This window comes from Mustela nigripes, chromosome 8 (genome assembly GCF_022355385.1).
Source record: "Mustela nigripes isolate SB6536 chromosome 8, MUSNIG.SB6536, whole genome shotgun sequence".
NCBI lineage: Eukaryota > Metazoa > Chordata > Mammalia > Carnivora > Mustelidae > Mustela > Mustela nigripes.
In genome coordinates, this window is record NC_081564.1 from 68606200 (window position 1) to 68623875 (window position 17676).

Genomic DNA, 17676 nt, shown 5'->3' on the forward strand with positions numbered 1-17676 from the left:
GAGGAAACTAAAAATTATTTGAAAAAAGAACAACGTGGGCTCCTGCACAGTTGTGAACATTGGGTCAATGGAAAGAGTAGGAACTTAAAAAGACACCCATGTTTAGTTTATTTTTTAAAGATTTTGTTTATTTATTTATTTGAGAGAGAGAGAGAGAGAGAATATGAGTGGGGATGTGGGCAGAGGGAAAGGGAGAAGCAGACTCTCTGCTGAGCAGGGAGCCTGATGTAGGACTCCATTCCTGGATGCTGGGATCATGACCTGAGCCGAAGACAGCTACTTAACCAACTGAACCCCCAGGTGCCCCCAAGAGATTCAGGTTTATATGAAAACTTAGTGTTTGATAAAGCCAGAGTCTCAAAGCAATGGGGGGGGGGGGAACTATATGATAAATGGGTGTGGGAAAATGGAATATCCACTCACATAAAAAAAAAAACTGTGCCACACATATAGTACTCAGAAAAACATTCTGTGGAAATAAAGAATTGAATCTCTTTACAAACAACCCACTATAAAAGCAGTAGGGAAAACGTAGGTATAAAAAGCAACCTGAACCTCTATACTCATTAAACAAGTGCCCATTCCTCTTTCCTCCTTCAGTCCCTGCGTTCTTCAAAAAGTTAAACATAGGATTACCATCTGAGCCAGAAATTCCACTTCTAGGCATATACCCCCAAAATTGAAAACAGGGATGCAGTAAAAGGTAGAAATAACCCACATGTCCATCAAGAGATGACTAGATAAACAAAATGTGGTATGGCACAATATATTTTTCAGCCTTAAAAAGGAGGGAGATTCTGACACATGCCATGACATAGATAAACCTTGAAGGCACTGGTGCTAAGCGATGCAAGCCAGTCACAAAAGGACAATTATTGTAGGATTCCCCTTATATCAGGCATCTAGAATAGTCAGATTTATTGAGACATGGAGTAGCATGGTGGTTGCCAGGGGCTGAAGGAGGAAAGAGGAATGGGTACTTGTTTAATGAGTATAGAGGTTCAGGTTGTCATGATGAGAAAGTTCCAGAAATGGATAGTGTTGATGGCTGCACAGTACTGTGCATGTGCTTAATGTCGTAGAATTGTAGCCCGTAAAATGGTGAAGATGGGTAAATTTGATATTTTGTATAATTCACCACAATAAAATTGTAAAAAAAATATTTAAGAAAGTACACTAGAGAAAAAACAACCATGAAGGACTGAGCTGTGTGTCAGAGACAAACACTATTTCATAGTATAGGAGGAATTTGAGAAAGAGAAGTTCCTGGATCATTGAGAATGAGTACAAGCTAACAATGTACAGAAGTTGAAATTGACAACTTAAAAGCATAATTCAGAAAAAGAAAAAAGCTGAAAAAAGGAGGAAGTCTTCAAAAAAATAGAGTCCTTATGTTTTTATATATGGAAAACATAAAAGAGAATAGATTTCTATTGAACATGACCCATGTAAGATTTGCATACAAGCACCACGAATTCTTATTTAATGAGGATTTAATCATTGGTCCAAAAAGTAAAAGAAAATGAGTCAAAAAATTATTCTAATTAAAATCATCACTTGAACAGACCCAAAGAAATTCCTACAACTTCATATTCTTCCCTGAATGAAGATTTAATTACGATCATGAAATGTCAGTGGCACACAAAAAGGCTCACAGGCAGTTACTAGACTGGGACAAAGAGGCTGAATAACAGCAAACAATTGATAGTGTTCTACAAAGACAAGCAAATGTGGAACATTGACAGAGATAGAGAATGTGAGCATGATGTTCTTGAAAACAAAGCATAACAGGGATTTTGTAGTACAATATTTACCGAAAAAAGATTTTCTGAGTTCAGTAGAAGTAATTTAATGCTAGAATGGCTAAACGTGTAAGATGGAAAAGAAATTGTGAAACAAATTTTCACTATTTAGAATGGAGAATTTAATATATCATTATTGATTTAATAGGTAATTAAGTAGAACAAAATACCGTATAAAAATTAAAAAAAAAACCCACAAGCATATATTGTTCAGTTCAGTCAGATGGCAGCAGGGACCAAAGTTGTGTTGAACAACTAAAATTTATTGTACATGTTGTTGAACTGGAGACGTCTCAAAACAAGGAGGTTGAAATGAGTATTTCATTGATTTTTATACCTGTTGCAAAGAGTACATTTTTTAAATTAACTGAAGAACTGAAAAATCTTTAGACATTTGGCATTAATTTAAAAGACAGAGGAAGGCAGCCCAGGGCAATGGTGCTGACATGGCTGGTGAAGAAAAAGTCTGCACAAGCCCAGACTTTTGTCTGAAATATCCAGAGCCTGCCTTTGTGCCTAACTAAATTTTAATTGTATAGTTAGAATTTGTTACTAGGAGATGTGGCTTCAGCTATGCCAATTACAATCACACTTGGGGGGAGCAATTTGGAGATTAAGCATGATAATCTCTGGATTATCTCTGTGTAAAATGGTGTAAAATTGGCATATCTTGAAGAAAGTCATATCAAATTTAATCTTGCAACCACTCTCAGATAACATGATTGGAAAATGTTAATTTAGATATGACTCAAGATCCTTTAGAAAAGATAGAGCAGCACAAAATTCTCAAATAGAGTGAATTATGGACTTTGGTAGAAAAAGAAATGAATATCAAACTTGTATTCTCATCACTTTTTAGTATTTAGAACTGATGTTTCCAAAATATTATAAGAAACCCCAAAAGGTCAAGTTATTTACTCATATTAAAAAGGGCTAAAAATAGTTTAAAACTTCTAGAGAAAACAGTGTTTCTAAATCAAGATGATATGAGAAATATGCAATATAATATTGTAATAAATATAAGGAAATTAAAATAAGGAAACAAAAATATTTCTATGACTGTGGGACAAGATTTATGCGTCAAATAATTTTGAAACTATGGCAGACACTAATTACTGAGCATTATAGATGAGGCAGAGTTACAAATGAAGATCGGTAAGAAAAAATTGAGTAATATATTATTGTAATGTAATCATATTTTTTGTTTTATAAAATTCAAGCATTGATAACTTTTAGTAGAACTTAAATATAATATGGATGTAGCTATTCCTCAAAAATATGAAAATCGTAAGTGAATTTGATGCCTTTCTTTTTTGCTGTGGAAGCAGATCAGAATATGTCACCCCAAGTGTGCCACTTTTGCATCAGGATTATTTCAAGCTGAAAGCAATTAAGAAGAAGCAAACTCAGAAAAGGCTCTTGCCCTCCCCCATCTGCCTAAAAGCAGGACATAAATTGGTGGTTCCCTCTCTCCTATCTTGCCCCGACAGAGAAAAACCCTTATCAATGGAGACAGAAAGTCGACACCCGAGACAGAGCTGCAGAAACAGACTTTACCCAAATAACCTCGTCTTCCATTAGTTTTTGCCATATATTTACTTTCCCACAACCACCTGTAGAAGTTCAAAACCCTTTTCCTTTGTCTGGTCACCTCACAGTTTCTCACCCTCTGTTCAAAGGACACATAAGCTCCCTTCTCTTTCCTCCTGAGTCTAACTGCTGCTTTGGTCTGCTCTTACTTTCTACACTGTGCATATAAAGATGAAAACATCAAATAAAATCTGTGTGGGGGCACCTGGGTGGTGTAGTCACTCGAGCATCTAACTCTTGGTTTCAGCTCAGATCTGATCTCAGCTTGGTTGGATCAAGCCCTGCATCTGGCTCCTGGCTCAGCCAGAGTCTTTTTGAGTTTCTCTCTCTCTCTGTCCCTCCTCCTGCCAAATCAATCAATCAATCAATCAATCAATCTTGAAAAAATATGTATGTCTTTTCTCCTGTTAATCAGCCTTTCAACAGTTGAGTTTGAAGATCCCAGTTGCAGAACTTAAGAGGGTAGGGAAAAGTTTTTTCTCCCCTACACTCTGTGGTGGTTTTGCCAGGGATTAAAATATTGTCTCTTGGCTCCAACCTACTCTTTGGTATTTGGCTTTGTGATGCTGGAGCTGGAGTGCTTCAAACCACTTTTCTGTTTCAGCAGTGGTTCTGGTTGTCTTCATTGTCAGAGACTGTCAGAGGAAGGTGGGAAGGCTCTGGGAGAGAGACAGGACTTGCTTCTGGCTGTTGGCTTCCTCTTGCGATGAAAAGTACTCCTGGCTTCTCCACCCAGGCAGCAGCACTTCCTCCCAACCGAGGCCAGGGTGCAGTTAACACCTGGTGGAGAACCAGCCTTTTGATGCTCCATTTCTGATATAGCAGCACTGTTCAAATACGTGGTATGATTTTTGCTTCCTGGCTGCTTTCTGACTGATAAGGAAAAGTATTGAAAAAATTCTGAAAAATTATCTTTCATATTTGATTGGCAGGTGGTCTGTGTCTAGGCAGCTTGTTTAGGAGACCTGTCTTCTAGGGAGAGGAATAGTCGAGGTGTTGGAGACACTAGTGTCACTCACTGCAAGACAGAGTCAGAAGACCCAATTCACAGAGCTGTTTGTGTGAATTTAGCAAAAGAACCAATTCTGGCGTAGCTGTTCCTGCTGCGTTCCTTGTAGGCTTGCAGGGATATTGCAGATCCGTTTCTCTCCCTCTCCCTCCAACCTTGGTGCTAGGAGCCCTTCCAGACAGACTGGCCCACGGCTCAGCCCCACTGTCCTAAGATTGATCCCCCTTCCCACGTCTCTCCTTGCTCTTGGAATCTGTGGACACTGAGCTGGTTTGGCCTCTGGTATTGTTTTGATTTCTGCAGGAGCTTTCTGACCTGCCTTTTTTAGATGTGTACTTCTTTGCCAGTCTGATCTTTATGCTTATTACTTTGTGGGAATACTTTCATAACCTTTTGATGTTCTGCCTTTTGGTTTTCTAGCTCTACCTGTGTTTATTCTTTTCAGGTAGTATATTTCTCCCATTTCAAGGGATTTTGAATTAGAGTGATGTTCTTAGTTCAATATTTTAACTCAATCTTTTTTGTACTTCTTTGTAATTGTTTTTTCCCCGAAGTGTCTATAGATGGGTTTACTTCTATAATCAGAAGAAAAGGTAGATTCTCCCAAGGATTATATTACTTTCCTTGTAAACTATTAATCCCTTAGGGATATAAAGTTTTAGTTACTTCAGAAGGAAATGTAACTATGATAATTCATGAAATCTCTAGGGGCAACACATTATAACTTAATTTCTTATATGGTGTTTTATTTATTTTTATAATTGCACAGATAAATAATGTAAGAAAATGAAATGGCTGTTATGGTCATTGTGTCAGTGGAAATACTCTGAAAGTCATTTGAGTCAATTCAAGGCTGACAGGAACTTATTGTACATTTAAAAATTTATTTATCTAGTTATCTTTTAATAATTTGGCTCAGATTCTCCAGAGATTTTCCGAAACTAAATTAAAATAACATCTGTCTGAAATAAACTGAACATGAATGAGATGTTTGCAAGTGTAACATGTACATATCGCAAGTATTTGTGAATACAACATGTAGATATTATGTGGATATTCATGATTCCTCAAGCACAAGTGCTCAAGAGGTAACTGAGCCTCATTACTTGGACAATGCTTACTGAATGCCTACTGCATGTCAATATTCTAATGCTGGGAGGGTAATGGACAGAGTAGATATGGTCTCTAGTCCCCATGGAGCTTTTACTCTTGTGGGGGATATAGATTTGCAGACAGGTTTGCCATATGGTGTGCCAAATAACAGGATAAAATAAATCCAGGGAGATCAGAAAGCTCAGAGGAGGGAAACTTCAGTCTTGAGTATCACGGAATAGTAGATGATGATATAAAGAACTAATAATAAAGAAACTGATTGGAGGCAGATAACAGAGACCCAGCCTCTTTGCTTCAGCCTCTTGTATGTATAGTGGACTCTGCTTAGAGTCCTGTAGCAGTCATCTGAGGTGGTGCCTCCTGAAGCAGACCTTTTGAGGTGCCAACGCTTTTCATAGGTCCTTCTCTGTGATCTGTCCCTTTCCTTGGTCCCATAACCATGCTTGTATTGTGTCATCTCCATCTTTTCTTCCTTGTCTCCCTGTTCCCTCTTCCTCTCCCCCAGCCCCATACTTGATTACAACCAAAGTAGACACTTGTTATCCATACTGTTGGCTGGACACTAACCAACCACAGTGTGTCTTATTGATCTCTCTAGAGAATTTGAAGCAAGAGCCACAGCAACTCTACTGAAGCTCTGTCTGTTGAATAAATAAACTCATTACTCCTCAACTTGATCCATAGGAACCAAAGTTAAAGTCCATTTTTGGAGCTTTTAGAACAGTGTTATTATCTTTTTATGAGACCCTAAAATTTTTCTTTATCAAGTAGATTAAGATTATATATTAAAAATGATGGTAAGTGTAATCATATTATTCAATATGATTAAGTTGCCACAATGTATTATTAGTTCCTTCTACCAAATCATAAACTGTCAATTTAGACAATGATGTATTTAAAAGCAGACATTTGTGTTCCAATTTGGTTTGAACCAAAGGTTTGTGAGGTAATCTAAAATTAAGTTGACATTAATTTTAACTTTGATCTATAATATATTCTTTTTTAAATTTTTTTTCTAAGATTTTTAAAAAATTTATTTATTTGACAGACAGAGACCACAAGTAGGCAGAGAGAGAGGGGGAAGCAGGCTCCCCGTTGAGCAGAGAGCCCGATGAGGGGCTCCATCCCAGGACTCGAAGACCACGACCTGAGCCAAAGGCAGAGGCCCAACCCACCAAGCCACCCAGGCGTACCTATAATATATTCTTTTTAAATAGGACTTGAAGGAAAGACTGCTATTTTTAGTAACATCTATAATATTTGTTATGATACCTATAGGGAAAGTGTGTTGTAGATTTCTATTTCAGGGTTGGAAAGATCAAGCTGTTGAGAGGTGATATAGCAGAATGCACCAGTTAGCTATTGCCAAAATCCGTTGCATAACAAACCATTTCAAAACTCAGTGGATAACAATAATTAGTCTAATGGACCTGAAGGTGGGTTAATATGGGCTGGATTAGATTAGAGTGACTTGGTTCCTCTCCACGTGTTTCTTTTCCTTCTCCTGGGACTAGCCGTCTCACCTCAGTATGCTCTGCTTAGAGGTAAAGCAAGCAAGCACACACATGTAAGTCCAATTGAAGTCAAGATTTGGAAAGAGTGCATGGTCACTTCTGCCTCAACCAAGTGTCCAAAGCAAGTCTTACGACTACATCCAGAGGTAAGAGGAAGGGAAGTATGGCACCACACACTGAGAGGACACTGCAACTATCAAGTTATTTACCAAACTGTTTCCTTTTCTTCCTGGTGCCTACAGCTAGACCACATTTCCTTACATCTCATGCAGTGATATCTGGCTGAATGGCCAAGTTCTTGCCAACGGAATGTGAGCAGAGATGACTTGACCCATAAGAGTGTCTACTTCCCTGTGTTATTTCTCATTCTTTGGTTTTATGCCGACAAGGCAGGACAAATTGAAAGTCATGTAGTAAAGAGAGAAGCATAGGATGAAGGAGACCATGTCTGTACTGTATCTCTCATTTGACTTCATCTGAGGAATATAGACTTTTATTGTGTTGGAGTCATTACTCATTTGGGGGTTCGTTTGTTATGGCAGCTACAATTATCTTAAATGATACATGTGAGATTATATATACAGATATAAAGATATAAATATATAGATATATGGAGGGGGGGCTTATAGTGCCTCCAGAGTTCTTGAGAGCACTTTGAGACACACTGCCCTTTAACTAAATTTAACTTCAATTCCTTTGGGGGCATTCTCTACATATCCTTCAATCAGGGAGGAAATACCTTGATTATCCTGAGGTTGGAAAGATATTCTTCCCAGTCACCAGGACAGGACTGAGCAGGAACAACACTTTTGTGACCAAAACAAGTCCCTGCAAACAGATCAGGGATGGAAACATCTATGAGGGTCAGGCCTCTCTTTTGAATCCTTCCCTTTTTGGTTCCATTGGACTCTTGTAGCAGGAACGAAGGAGGAAGAATATTTGAGAAGAAGGTTTGGGGTGTGGTTTTCATCTGGCTACAGGAGCTGAGGCTTGCAAGGCTATGCCCAAGGCCAAGGCCAAATGTACTCCAAGAATCCTCCTCTCCTAGTAAAACACCAGGTATGCTCTCATTTAGAATTTAGAATGTCTATTTCGTTTTAGAGTTTAGTTTTAGGCATGTAATCCACTGTAAGTTTTAAAACATAATCCACTTGGGCATATCATCTTCAACAGTCATAAGAAGCCTCTTTAATTTTTTTATTTGGAACAATTTTGCCTCATGAAGAAGCACCCCGAATTTCCAAGAGATAATCGTGTTCTATTATGTATTATCCATCACGTAATTCCTTCCCTACAGTTTCTAACATCAGAAATGCTACTTCCTCCATACTTTTACACAGATTTCATTCTCTATTTAGTAACAAATAGAATGTATCCATTTCATCAGTGAGCCTGAGGGTAAACATTTGGACATCACCTCCTTTTATGAGTTAGAGAAAATGCCTAATTATCCAGCTGACTACAGAGTCACCAATGCCTCCTTGGCCCTCAAGAGATATAGAAGAAAAAGAGATTAGTATTAGAGATGAAAATAGCTTCATCCTAGACAGAATAGCAATTAGAATTTTTATCTCTAGGCCATCTGGGTTATTATTATAATTCCCTTTCTGTCCAAAAATTCCTCAACTCTGGTGGATTTGTCCTTACAGTTAATAATAATAGCTAACATTTATGGAACACTTACATGCACTTAACATGCATTTGCTCACTTCATTCCCAGAAATATCCTATGAGATGGGTGCAGTGATCCCCACTGTATGGACAAGGAAATGGAGACATGGCTGGTAAGAGATCCAACCACGGTTTGAAGTCAGATAAAGTGTGACTCCAGAAGGTGGGCTCTTCTCTGCTATTCTCCATGGGAATAACTAAGTCATATGGTTCCCAAGATTGATTAGTCTTCTGCTATACAACCCTTATGAACTCTGTTGAGAATCTCCAACCACTTTGTCTTGGCTGATTTGAAGCTCTCCGGTAGAGAGAAGAAGGCCACTTTTTAAGGCCTCTTCCCTTCTCTATATAATAAATGCTGCTAGTTCGTAGCAAACATTTCTAACTTCTTTCTATAGGCTCATAGAAAGCTAGATCCTGATATTATCCATCTGTATATAGTCTCACTGGTCACATTTACTGCTGACATCAAGTATTTTCAATCTATATTCTGTGGGAAGATGGTGAGTACTCAGTGGGAACCATCCAGAATGCTGGCTATACTGAGTATTAAAAACATGACATACAAAGGTGAATAGCTATTGCCCTGACAACCCCTTCCCCAGACCCCTCCCTGATATTTCCATCTCTTTTGTGCCATCCTTCAATGGAGGGGTTAATGTCTGACACAGCAGGCTGCTTCCTGGATATGCTTTGCTCTGTGGCTGGTGTCCCTTGCTCAGGATCTCCATTAATTCACCTACATGGTTGAAAAACAATACCTGCTCTGCCTTTGTCCCTGGGCTGAGGGGAAGATCATGGTGGAAAAATGTCTTAAAAATTTATTTCCCAACCAACAAATATAAATACCAGGGAACGTCACCATGGGGGAGAACTTCACTTTCTGCCAGGCAGGGGACAATGAATGAACTCTGGGTCTGCTAGTGTTCCTCAAGGAATGGCTGGGGTTCTGCAATTTTTTTTTTTTTCACACATAGAATTAGGTGTTAAACGTTTTTGTGAAGTTTCTAATGCTTTCTATATTTGAGTTCTTGTAGAGTATATGATTTTTTTTTAAAAAAGATTTTATTTATTTATTTGTGAGAGAGAGCAAGTGAGAGCGAGCACAGGCAGACAGAGTGGAAGGCAGAGTCAGAGGGAGAAGCAGGCTCTCTGCGGAGCAAGGAGCCCGATATGGGACTCGATCCCAGAACGCTGGGATCACGACCCGAGCCGAAGGCAGCTGCTTAACCAACTGAGCCACCCAGGCGTCCCTATGATTTTTTTTTACCTTAGTTCCTTTCTCTTCTTTCTTTTTTCCTCCAAATTACACTCTTATTTTCACTCATTCTAAAATGTAATCAGAGCATGTGTTAGAAAATTAATAGCATATGGGTAGGAAATTGAAGGTTAAAAAGCCTGTTTTGTGTGCTAATTGTACTTTGATAAACAATGTAAAAATGAAAGGGCATATTTAAAATTTATTTCAAAATTCAGTTTCTACCCTCAAAGTTACCACCCGAATATTTACTCATTGTTCAACTCTTCTTTTGGTTACCTTCTAATAGCATAGATCTTTATTTTATTTATAAGCATATGTCAGCTTTGAAATTATTTTCTTTGTTAATATTATTAACATTTTACCACTTTGCTTGAAGTTTTACCATTTTTTTCAAAGATTTAATTTATTTATTTGAGAGAGAGAGAGAGAGAGCACAAGATGGGATGAGAGGCAGAGGGAGAAGCACACTCTATGCCAGGCAGGGAGCCTGATGTGGGACTCGATCCAGGGACTCTGGGATCATGACCTAAGCTGAAGGCAGATGCTTAACCAAATTAGCCACCCAGGCACCTAAAGTTTCACAATTTTTTTTTTAAATAAACATATAATGTATTTTTATCCCCAGGGGTACAGGTCTGTGAATCGCCAGGTTTACACATTTCACAGCACTCATCATAGCACATACCCTCCCCAATGTCCATATCCTCACCACCCTCTCCTGTCCCCCCAGAAACCCTCAGTCTGTTTTTTGAGATTGAGTCTTTTATGGTTTGTCTTTCTCCCAATCCCATTTTCTTTTATTTTTCCTTTTCCTACTTCCCAAACCCCCCACATTACATCTCCACTTCCTCATATCAGGGAGATCATATGATAGTTGTCTTTCTCTGATTGACTTATTTTGCTAAGCATGATACGCTCTAGTTCCATCCACACCATCGCAAATGGCAAGATTTCATTTCTTTTGATGGCTGCATAGTATTCCATTGTATATATACACCGCATCTTCTTTATCCATTCATCTGTTGATGGACATCTAGGTTCTTTCCATAGTTTGGCCCTTGTGGACATTGCTGCTATAAACATTCGGGTACCCGTGCCCCTTCAGAGCACCACGTTTGTTTCTTTAGGATATATACCCAATAGTGCAATCGCTGGGTTATAGGGTAGCTCTATTTTCAGTTTTTTGAGGAACTTCCATGCTGTTTTCCAGAGTGGTTGCACCAGCTTGTGTTTCCACTAACAGTGTAGGAGGGTTCCCCTTTCTCCGCATCCTCGCCAGCATCTGTCATTTCCTGACTTGTTAATTTTAGCCATTCTGACTGGTGTGAGGTAGTTGCTCACTGTGGTTTTGATTTGTATTTCCGTGATGCTGAGTGATGTGGAGCACTTTTTCATGTGTCTATTGGCCATCTGGATGTCTTCTTTGTAGAAATGTCTGTTCATGTCCTCTGCCCATTTCTTGATTGGATTATTTGTTCTTTGGGTGTTGAGTTTGCTAAACTCTTTATAGATTTTGGATACTAGCCCTTTATCTGATATGTCATTTGTGAATATCTTCTCCCATTCTGTCAGTTGTCTTTTGGTTTTGTCAACTGTTTCCTTTGCTGTGCAAAAGCTTTTTATCTTGATAAAGTTCCAATAGTTCATTTTTGCATTTGCTTCCCTTGCCTTTGGCAATGTTTCTAGGAAGAAGTTGCTGTGGCTGAGGTTGAAGAGGTTGCTGCCTGTGTTCTCCTCAAGGATTTGAATGGATTCCTGTCTCACATTGAGGTATTGAGGTCCTTCATCCATTTTGAGTCTATTTTCATGTGTGGTGTAAGGAAATAGTCCAATTTCATTTTTCTGCATGTGGCTATCCAATTTTCCCAGCACCATTTGTTGAAGAGGCTGTCTTTTTTTTCCATTGGACATTCCTTCCTGCTTTGTCAAAGGTTAGTTGATCATAGAGTTGAGGACCTATTTCTGGGCCTTCTACTCTGTTCCATTGATCTATGTGTCTGTTTTTGTGCCAGCACCATACTGTCTTGATGATGACAGCTTTGTAATAGAGCTTGAAGTCTGGAATTGTGATGCCACCAACTTTGGTTTTCTTTTTCAAAATTCCTTTGGCTATTCGAGGTCTTTTCTGGTTCCATATAAATTTTAGGATTATTTGTTATATTTCTTTGAAAAAAATGGATGGTATTTTGATAGGGATTGCATTAAATGTGTAGATTGCTTTAGGTAGAATAGACATTTTCACAATATTTGTTCTTCCAATCCATAAGCATGGAACATTTTTCCATTTCCTTGTGTCTTCCTCATTGAATACTTTATAGTTTTCATGAATACTTTATAGTTTTCTGAGTATAGATTCTTAGCCTCTTTGGTTAGGTTTATTCCTAGGCATCTTATGGTTTTGGGTGCAATTGTAAATGGGATTGACTCCTTAATTTCTTTTTCTTCTGTCTTGTTGTTAGTGTAAAGAAATGCAACTGATTTGTATGCATTGACCTTATATCCTGACACTTTACTGAATTCCTGTACAAGTTCTAAGTTTTGGAGTGGAGCCTTTTGGGTTTTCCACATATAGTATCATATCATCTGCAAAGTGATAGTTTGACTTCTTCTTTGCCAATTTGGATGCCTTTAATTTCTTTTTGTTTTCTGATTGCTGAGGCTAGGTCTTCTAGTACTATGTTGAATAGCAGTGGTGATAACGGACATCCCTGCCGTGTTCCTGACCTTAGCGGAAAAGCTTTCGGTTTTTCTCCATTGAGAATGATTTTTGCATTGGGTTTTTCATAGATGGCTTTGATAATATTGAGGTATGTGCCCTCTATCCCTACACTTTGAAGAGTTTTAATCAGGAAGGAATGCTGCACTTTGTCAAATGCTTTTTCAGCATCTATTGAGAGTATCATATGGTTCTTGTTCTTTCTTTTATTAATGTATTGTATCACATTGATTGATTTGCGGATGTTGAACCAGCCTCATAGCCTTGGAATAAATCCCATTTGGTCATGGTGAATAATCCTTTTAATGTACTGTTGAATCCTATTGGCCAGTATTTTGGTGAGAATTTTTGCATCTATGTTCATCAAGGACATTGGTCTGTAATTCTCTTTTTCGAAGGGATCCTTGTCTGGTTTTGGGATCAAGGTAATGCTGGCCTCACAAAATGAGTTTGGAAGTTTTCCTTCCATTTCTATTTTTTGGAACAGGAGAAAAGGAATTAATTCTTCTTTAAATGTTTGGTAGAAATCCCCTGGGAAGCCTTCTGGCCCTGGACTTTTGTTTATTTGGAGATTTTTGATGACTGTTTCAATCTCCTTACTGGTTATGGGTCTGTTCAGGTTTTCTATTTCTTCGTGGTTCAGTTGTGGTAGTTTATATGTCTCCAGAAATGTATCCATTTCTTCTAGATTGTCAAATTTGTTGGCATAGAGTTGCTTGTTTGTATTTCTTCGGTGTTGGTTGTGATCTCTCCTCTTTCATTTATTTTATTTATTTATTTGGGTCCTTTCTCTTTACTTTTTGATAAGTCTGGCCAGGGTTTTGTCAATATTATTAATTCTTTCAAAGAACCAGCTCCTAGTTTCATTGATTTGTTCTACTGTTTTTTTAGTTTCTATTTCATTGATTTCTGCTCTGATCTTTATGATTTGTCTTCTCCTGCTGTATTTAGGCTTTCTTTGTTGTTCTATCTCCAGCTCCTTTAGGTGTAGGGTTAGATTGTGTATTTGAGAACTTTCTTGTTTCTTGAGAAAGTCTTGTACCGCTATATATTTTCCTCTCAGGACTGCCTCTGTTGTGTCCGACAGATTTTGAACCATTGTGTTTTCATTATCATTTGTTTCCATGAATTTTTTCAATTCTTCTTTAATTTCCTGGTTGACCCATTCATTTTTTAGAAGGATGCTGTTTAGTCTCCATGTATTTGGGTTCTTTCCGAATTTCCTCTTGTGATTGAGTTCTAGCTTCAGAGCATTGTGGTCTGAAAATATGCAGGGAGTGGTCCCAATATTTTGATACTGGTTGAGACCTGATTTATGACCCAGGATGTGGTCTATTCTGGAGAATGTTCAATGTGCACTAGAGAAGAATGTGTATTCTGTTATTTTGGGATGGAATGTTCTGAATATATTTGTGATGTCCATCTGGTCCAGTGTGTCATTTAAGGCCTTAATTTCCTTGTTGATCTTTTGCTTAGATGATCTGTCCATTTCAGTGAAGGGAGTGTTAAAGTCCTCTACTATTATTATATTATTGTCAATGTATTTCTTTGATTTTGTTCTTAATTGGTTTATATAGTTGGCTGCTCCCATGTTAGGGGCATAGATATTTAAAATTGTTAGGTCTTCTTGTTGGACAGACCCTTTGAGTATGGTATAGTGTCCTTCCTCATCTCTTATTACAGTCTTTGGCTTAAAATCTAATTGATCTGATATAAGGATTGCCACCCCAGCTTTCTTCTGATATCCATTAGCATGGTACATTGTTTTTCACTCCCTCACTTTAAATCTGGAGGTGTGGGTGCCTGGGTGGCTCAGTGGGTTAAGTCTGGAGGTGTCTTCAGGTCTAAAATGAGTTTCTTGTAGGCAGCATATTGATGGGTTTTGTTTTTTTATCCATTCTGATGCCGTATGTCTTTTGATTGGGACATTTAGCCCATTAACATTCAGGGTAACTATTGAGAGATATGAATTTAGTGCCATTGTATTGCCTGTAAGGTGACTGTTACTGTATATTGTCTCTGTTCCTTTCTGATCTACTACTTTTAGAGCCTCTCTTTCCTTAGAGGACCCCTTTCAATATTTCCTGTAGAGCTGGTTTGGTGTTTGCAAATTCTTTCAGTTTTTGTTTGTCCTGGAAGCTTTTTATCTCTCCTTCTATTTTCAACGATAGCCTAGCTGGATATAGTATTCTTGGCTGCATGTTTTTCTTGTTTAGTGCTCTGAATATATCATGCCAGTTCTTTCTGGCCTGCCAGATCTCTGTGGATAAGTCCGCTGCCAATCTAATGTTTTTACCCTTGTATGTTACAGACTTCTTTTCCTGGGCTGCTTTCAGGATTTTCTCTTTGTTGCTAAGACTTGTAAATTTTACTATCAGGTGACTTTGAGGGGAGTTCTTTGCATATTGGATTTTGATGTTTGTTCCCTTTGCCATATTAGGGAAGTTCTCTACAATAATTCCCTCCAGTATAACTTCTGCTCCCCTCTCTCTTTCTTCTTCTTCTGGAATCCCAATTATTCTAATGTTGTGTCATCTTATGGTGTCACTTATCTCTCGAATTCTCTCCTGGTGGTCCAGTATTTGTTTGTCTCTCTTTTGCTCAGCTTTTTTATTCTTTGTCATTTGGTCTTCTATGTCACTAATTCTCTCTTCTGCCTCATTTATCCTAGCAGTAAGAACTTCAATTTTTGATTGCACCTCATTAATAGCTTTTTAAATTTCAACTTAGTTAGATTTTATTTCTTTTATTTCTCCAGAAAGGGCTTATATCTCTCCAGAGAGGGTTTCTCTAATATCTTCTGTGCCTTTTTCGAACCCAGCTAGAACTTTGAGAATCGTCATTCTGAACTCTAGATCTGTCATATTACCAATGTCCGTATTGATTAGGTCCCCAGCCTTCAGTACTGCCTCTTGTTCTTTTTTTTGTGGTGAGTTTTTCCACCTTGTCATTTTGTCCAGATAAGATTTGCTTTCTCCTCCTCTGGAATTCTGCTGTTCTCCTTGGTGAGTGAAGTTGGTCTTGGCTGGGTTTCCTGTTGATCTTCTGGGGGAAGGGCCTGTTGTAGTGAGTCTCAAGTGTCTTTGCCCCAGGTGGAATTGCCCCGCCCTTATCAGGGGCCAGGCTAAGTAATCTGCTCGGGTTTGCTTTCTGGAGCTTTTGTTCCCTGAATGCTTTCCGTAGAGTTCCGGAGGACGGGAATGAAAATGGCGGCCTCCCAGTCTCAGCCCAGAGGAGCCGAGAGTTTGGGGTCCTGTTCCCCAGTGCGCGCTCAGAGAAAAATGCCCAATCGCTCCCGTCTCCCTGGCTTCTGGTCGTGCTTGGAGAAAAGCACTCGGTCTCTTCTGCCTTCCTGGCCTCTGGTCGCACTTGGAGAAAAGCACTCAACTGATTGCAGTTGGAGAAAAGAGCTCAGTTGCTTCAGACTCCCTAGCCTCCGGCTGGGCTCCGAGCTCACCCAGCCTGTGACTGGTTCAAGGTAAGCCCGAGTTGAGAGCTCACTCCTTGGCTCTGTCTCTGTAGCCGGCTTCCCTGGTCTAATACTTGTGAGCTCTGCGACACTCAGACACCCCCAATCCTTCTGTGACCCTGCGGAACCTGGGGCCACGCTGACCCCACAGGGGCTTCACCCCGGTTTAGCCTCTGGAGTGATGTCCCTCAGTGGAGCAGACTTTTAAAAGTCCCGATTTTGTGCTCTGTTGCTCCGCCACTTGCCGGGAGCCGGCCCCTCCCCGCCCCCCGCGGTCTATCTTCCTGTCGCTTTGGAGTCACTTCTCCGCAGGTCCTACCTTTCAGAAGGTGATCGATTTTCTGTTTCTAGAATTGTTGCTCTTCTTCTCTTGGATTTCCCATTGGATTTGTAGGTGTTCGCAATGGTTAGATAAGCTATCTAGCTGATCTCCTGCTACCTGATGTCGTCTCAGCCTGCTACTTCTCCGCCATCTTGACTCTCCCCCAAGTTTCACAATTTTCAAAACAAAGATTTTAATGTTTAACTTTTTCTTTCTGTGGTATCTGATCTTTCTTTTTCTCTTTTAAACAGCTTTATAGAGGTAAATCCACATATGATGCAATTTATCCATTTAAAGTGTGCAATTCAGTGGCTTACAATATATTCATAGAGCTGTACAATCATTACCAAAACCAATTTTTGAACATTTTCATCACCCTCCCCCCCCACAAAGAACCCCATACCTTTTAGCAACCACCCCTCTTTTCTCCCCAGTTTTATCTCCACCACCTCACCCAGCTCTGGACAACTACTAATCTATGTTTTGTCTTTATAGACTTCCTTATTCTGGCTATTTTGCATAAATGGAATCATAGACTATCTACTCGTTTGTGAATGGCTTCTTTCACTTGTCATAATGTTTTTATGATTTCTGTGACATCTTTTTGATAAGAGATCATGTAAGGTCTTTGGATAGCAACTATATTTTGTTGCTCTATGTATGTTTCTAGATGGTACCTCACTAAATAGACCATAAACATTTAGGGACTCTTTTGACATCTGTGGTTTAGTATGCCCAGAACAGCACTGTCTGTTTGAAAATCCTCCTTCCAATTCTGCTGTTGGAGGAGAAACAGAAGGGTTCTTATATAGGCCCTTTCTCTGAGGAGCCAGTCTAAGGATGGACAGCTGGCCCAGCTGATCCTTCCCTGGAATTTTAGAACTGGGAATGGAGACATGGGATTCTCTGGTCGCTAGAGAAGGGGTTTAGGTGGTCATGTCTTCTGCTGTGTGGAAGAAGGCTATAGAATAGAGTAGAGCCTAGTCAAAAAGATAAGCCACTTGGGACACCTGTGGGCATTCACACTGCTGACTGTATTTACCTCTGAGGTCCACCTGCATCCCTGGCCTTCATATGTTGTCTCCAAGGAACACAATTATATTTCAACATATTCTGCATCAAGTTTCAGATATAGGAATTATCCCCACACCTAAAGTATCTTGGGAGGGTTCAAAAGTGTGCATGACCTGTCTCTGGAAATATTTTAAT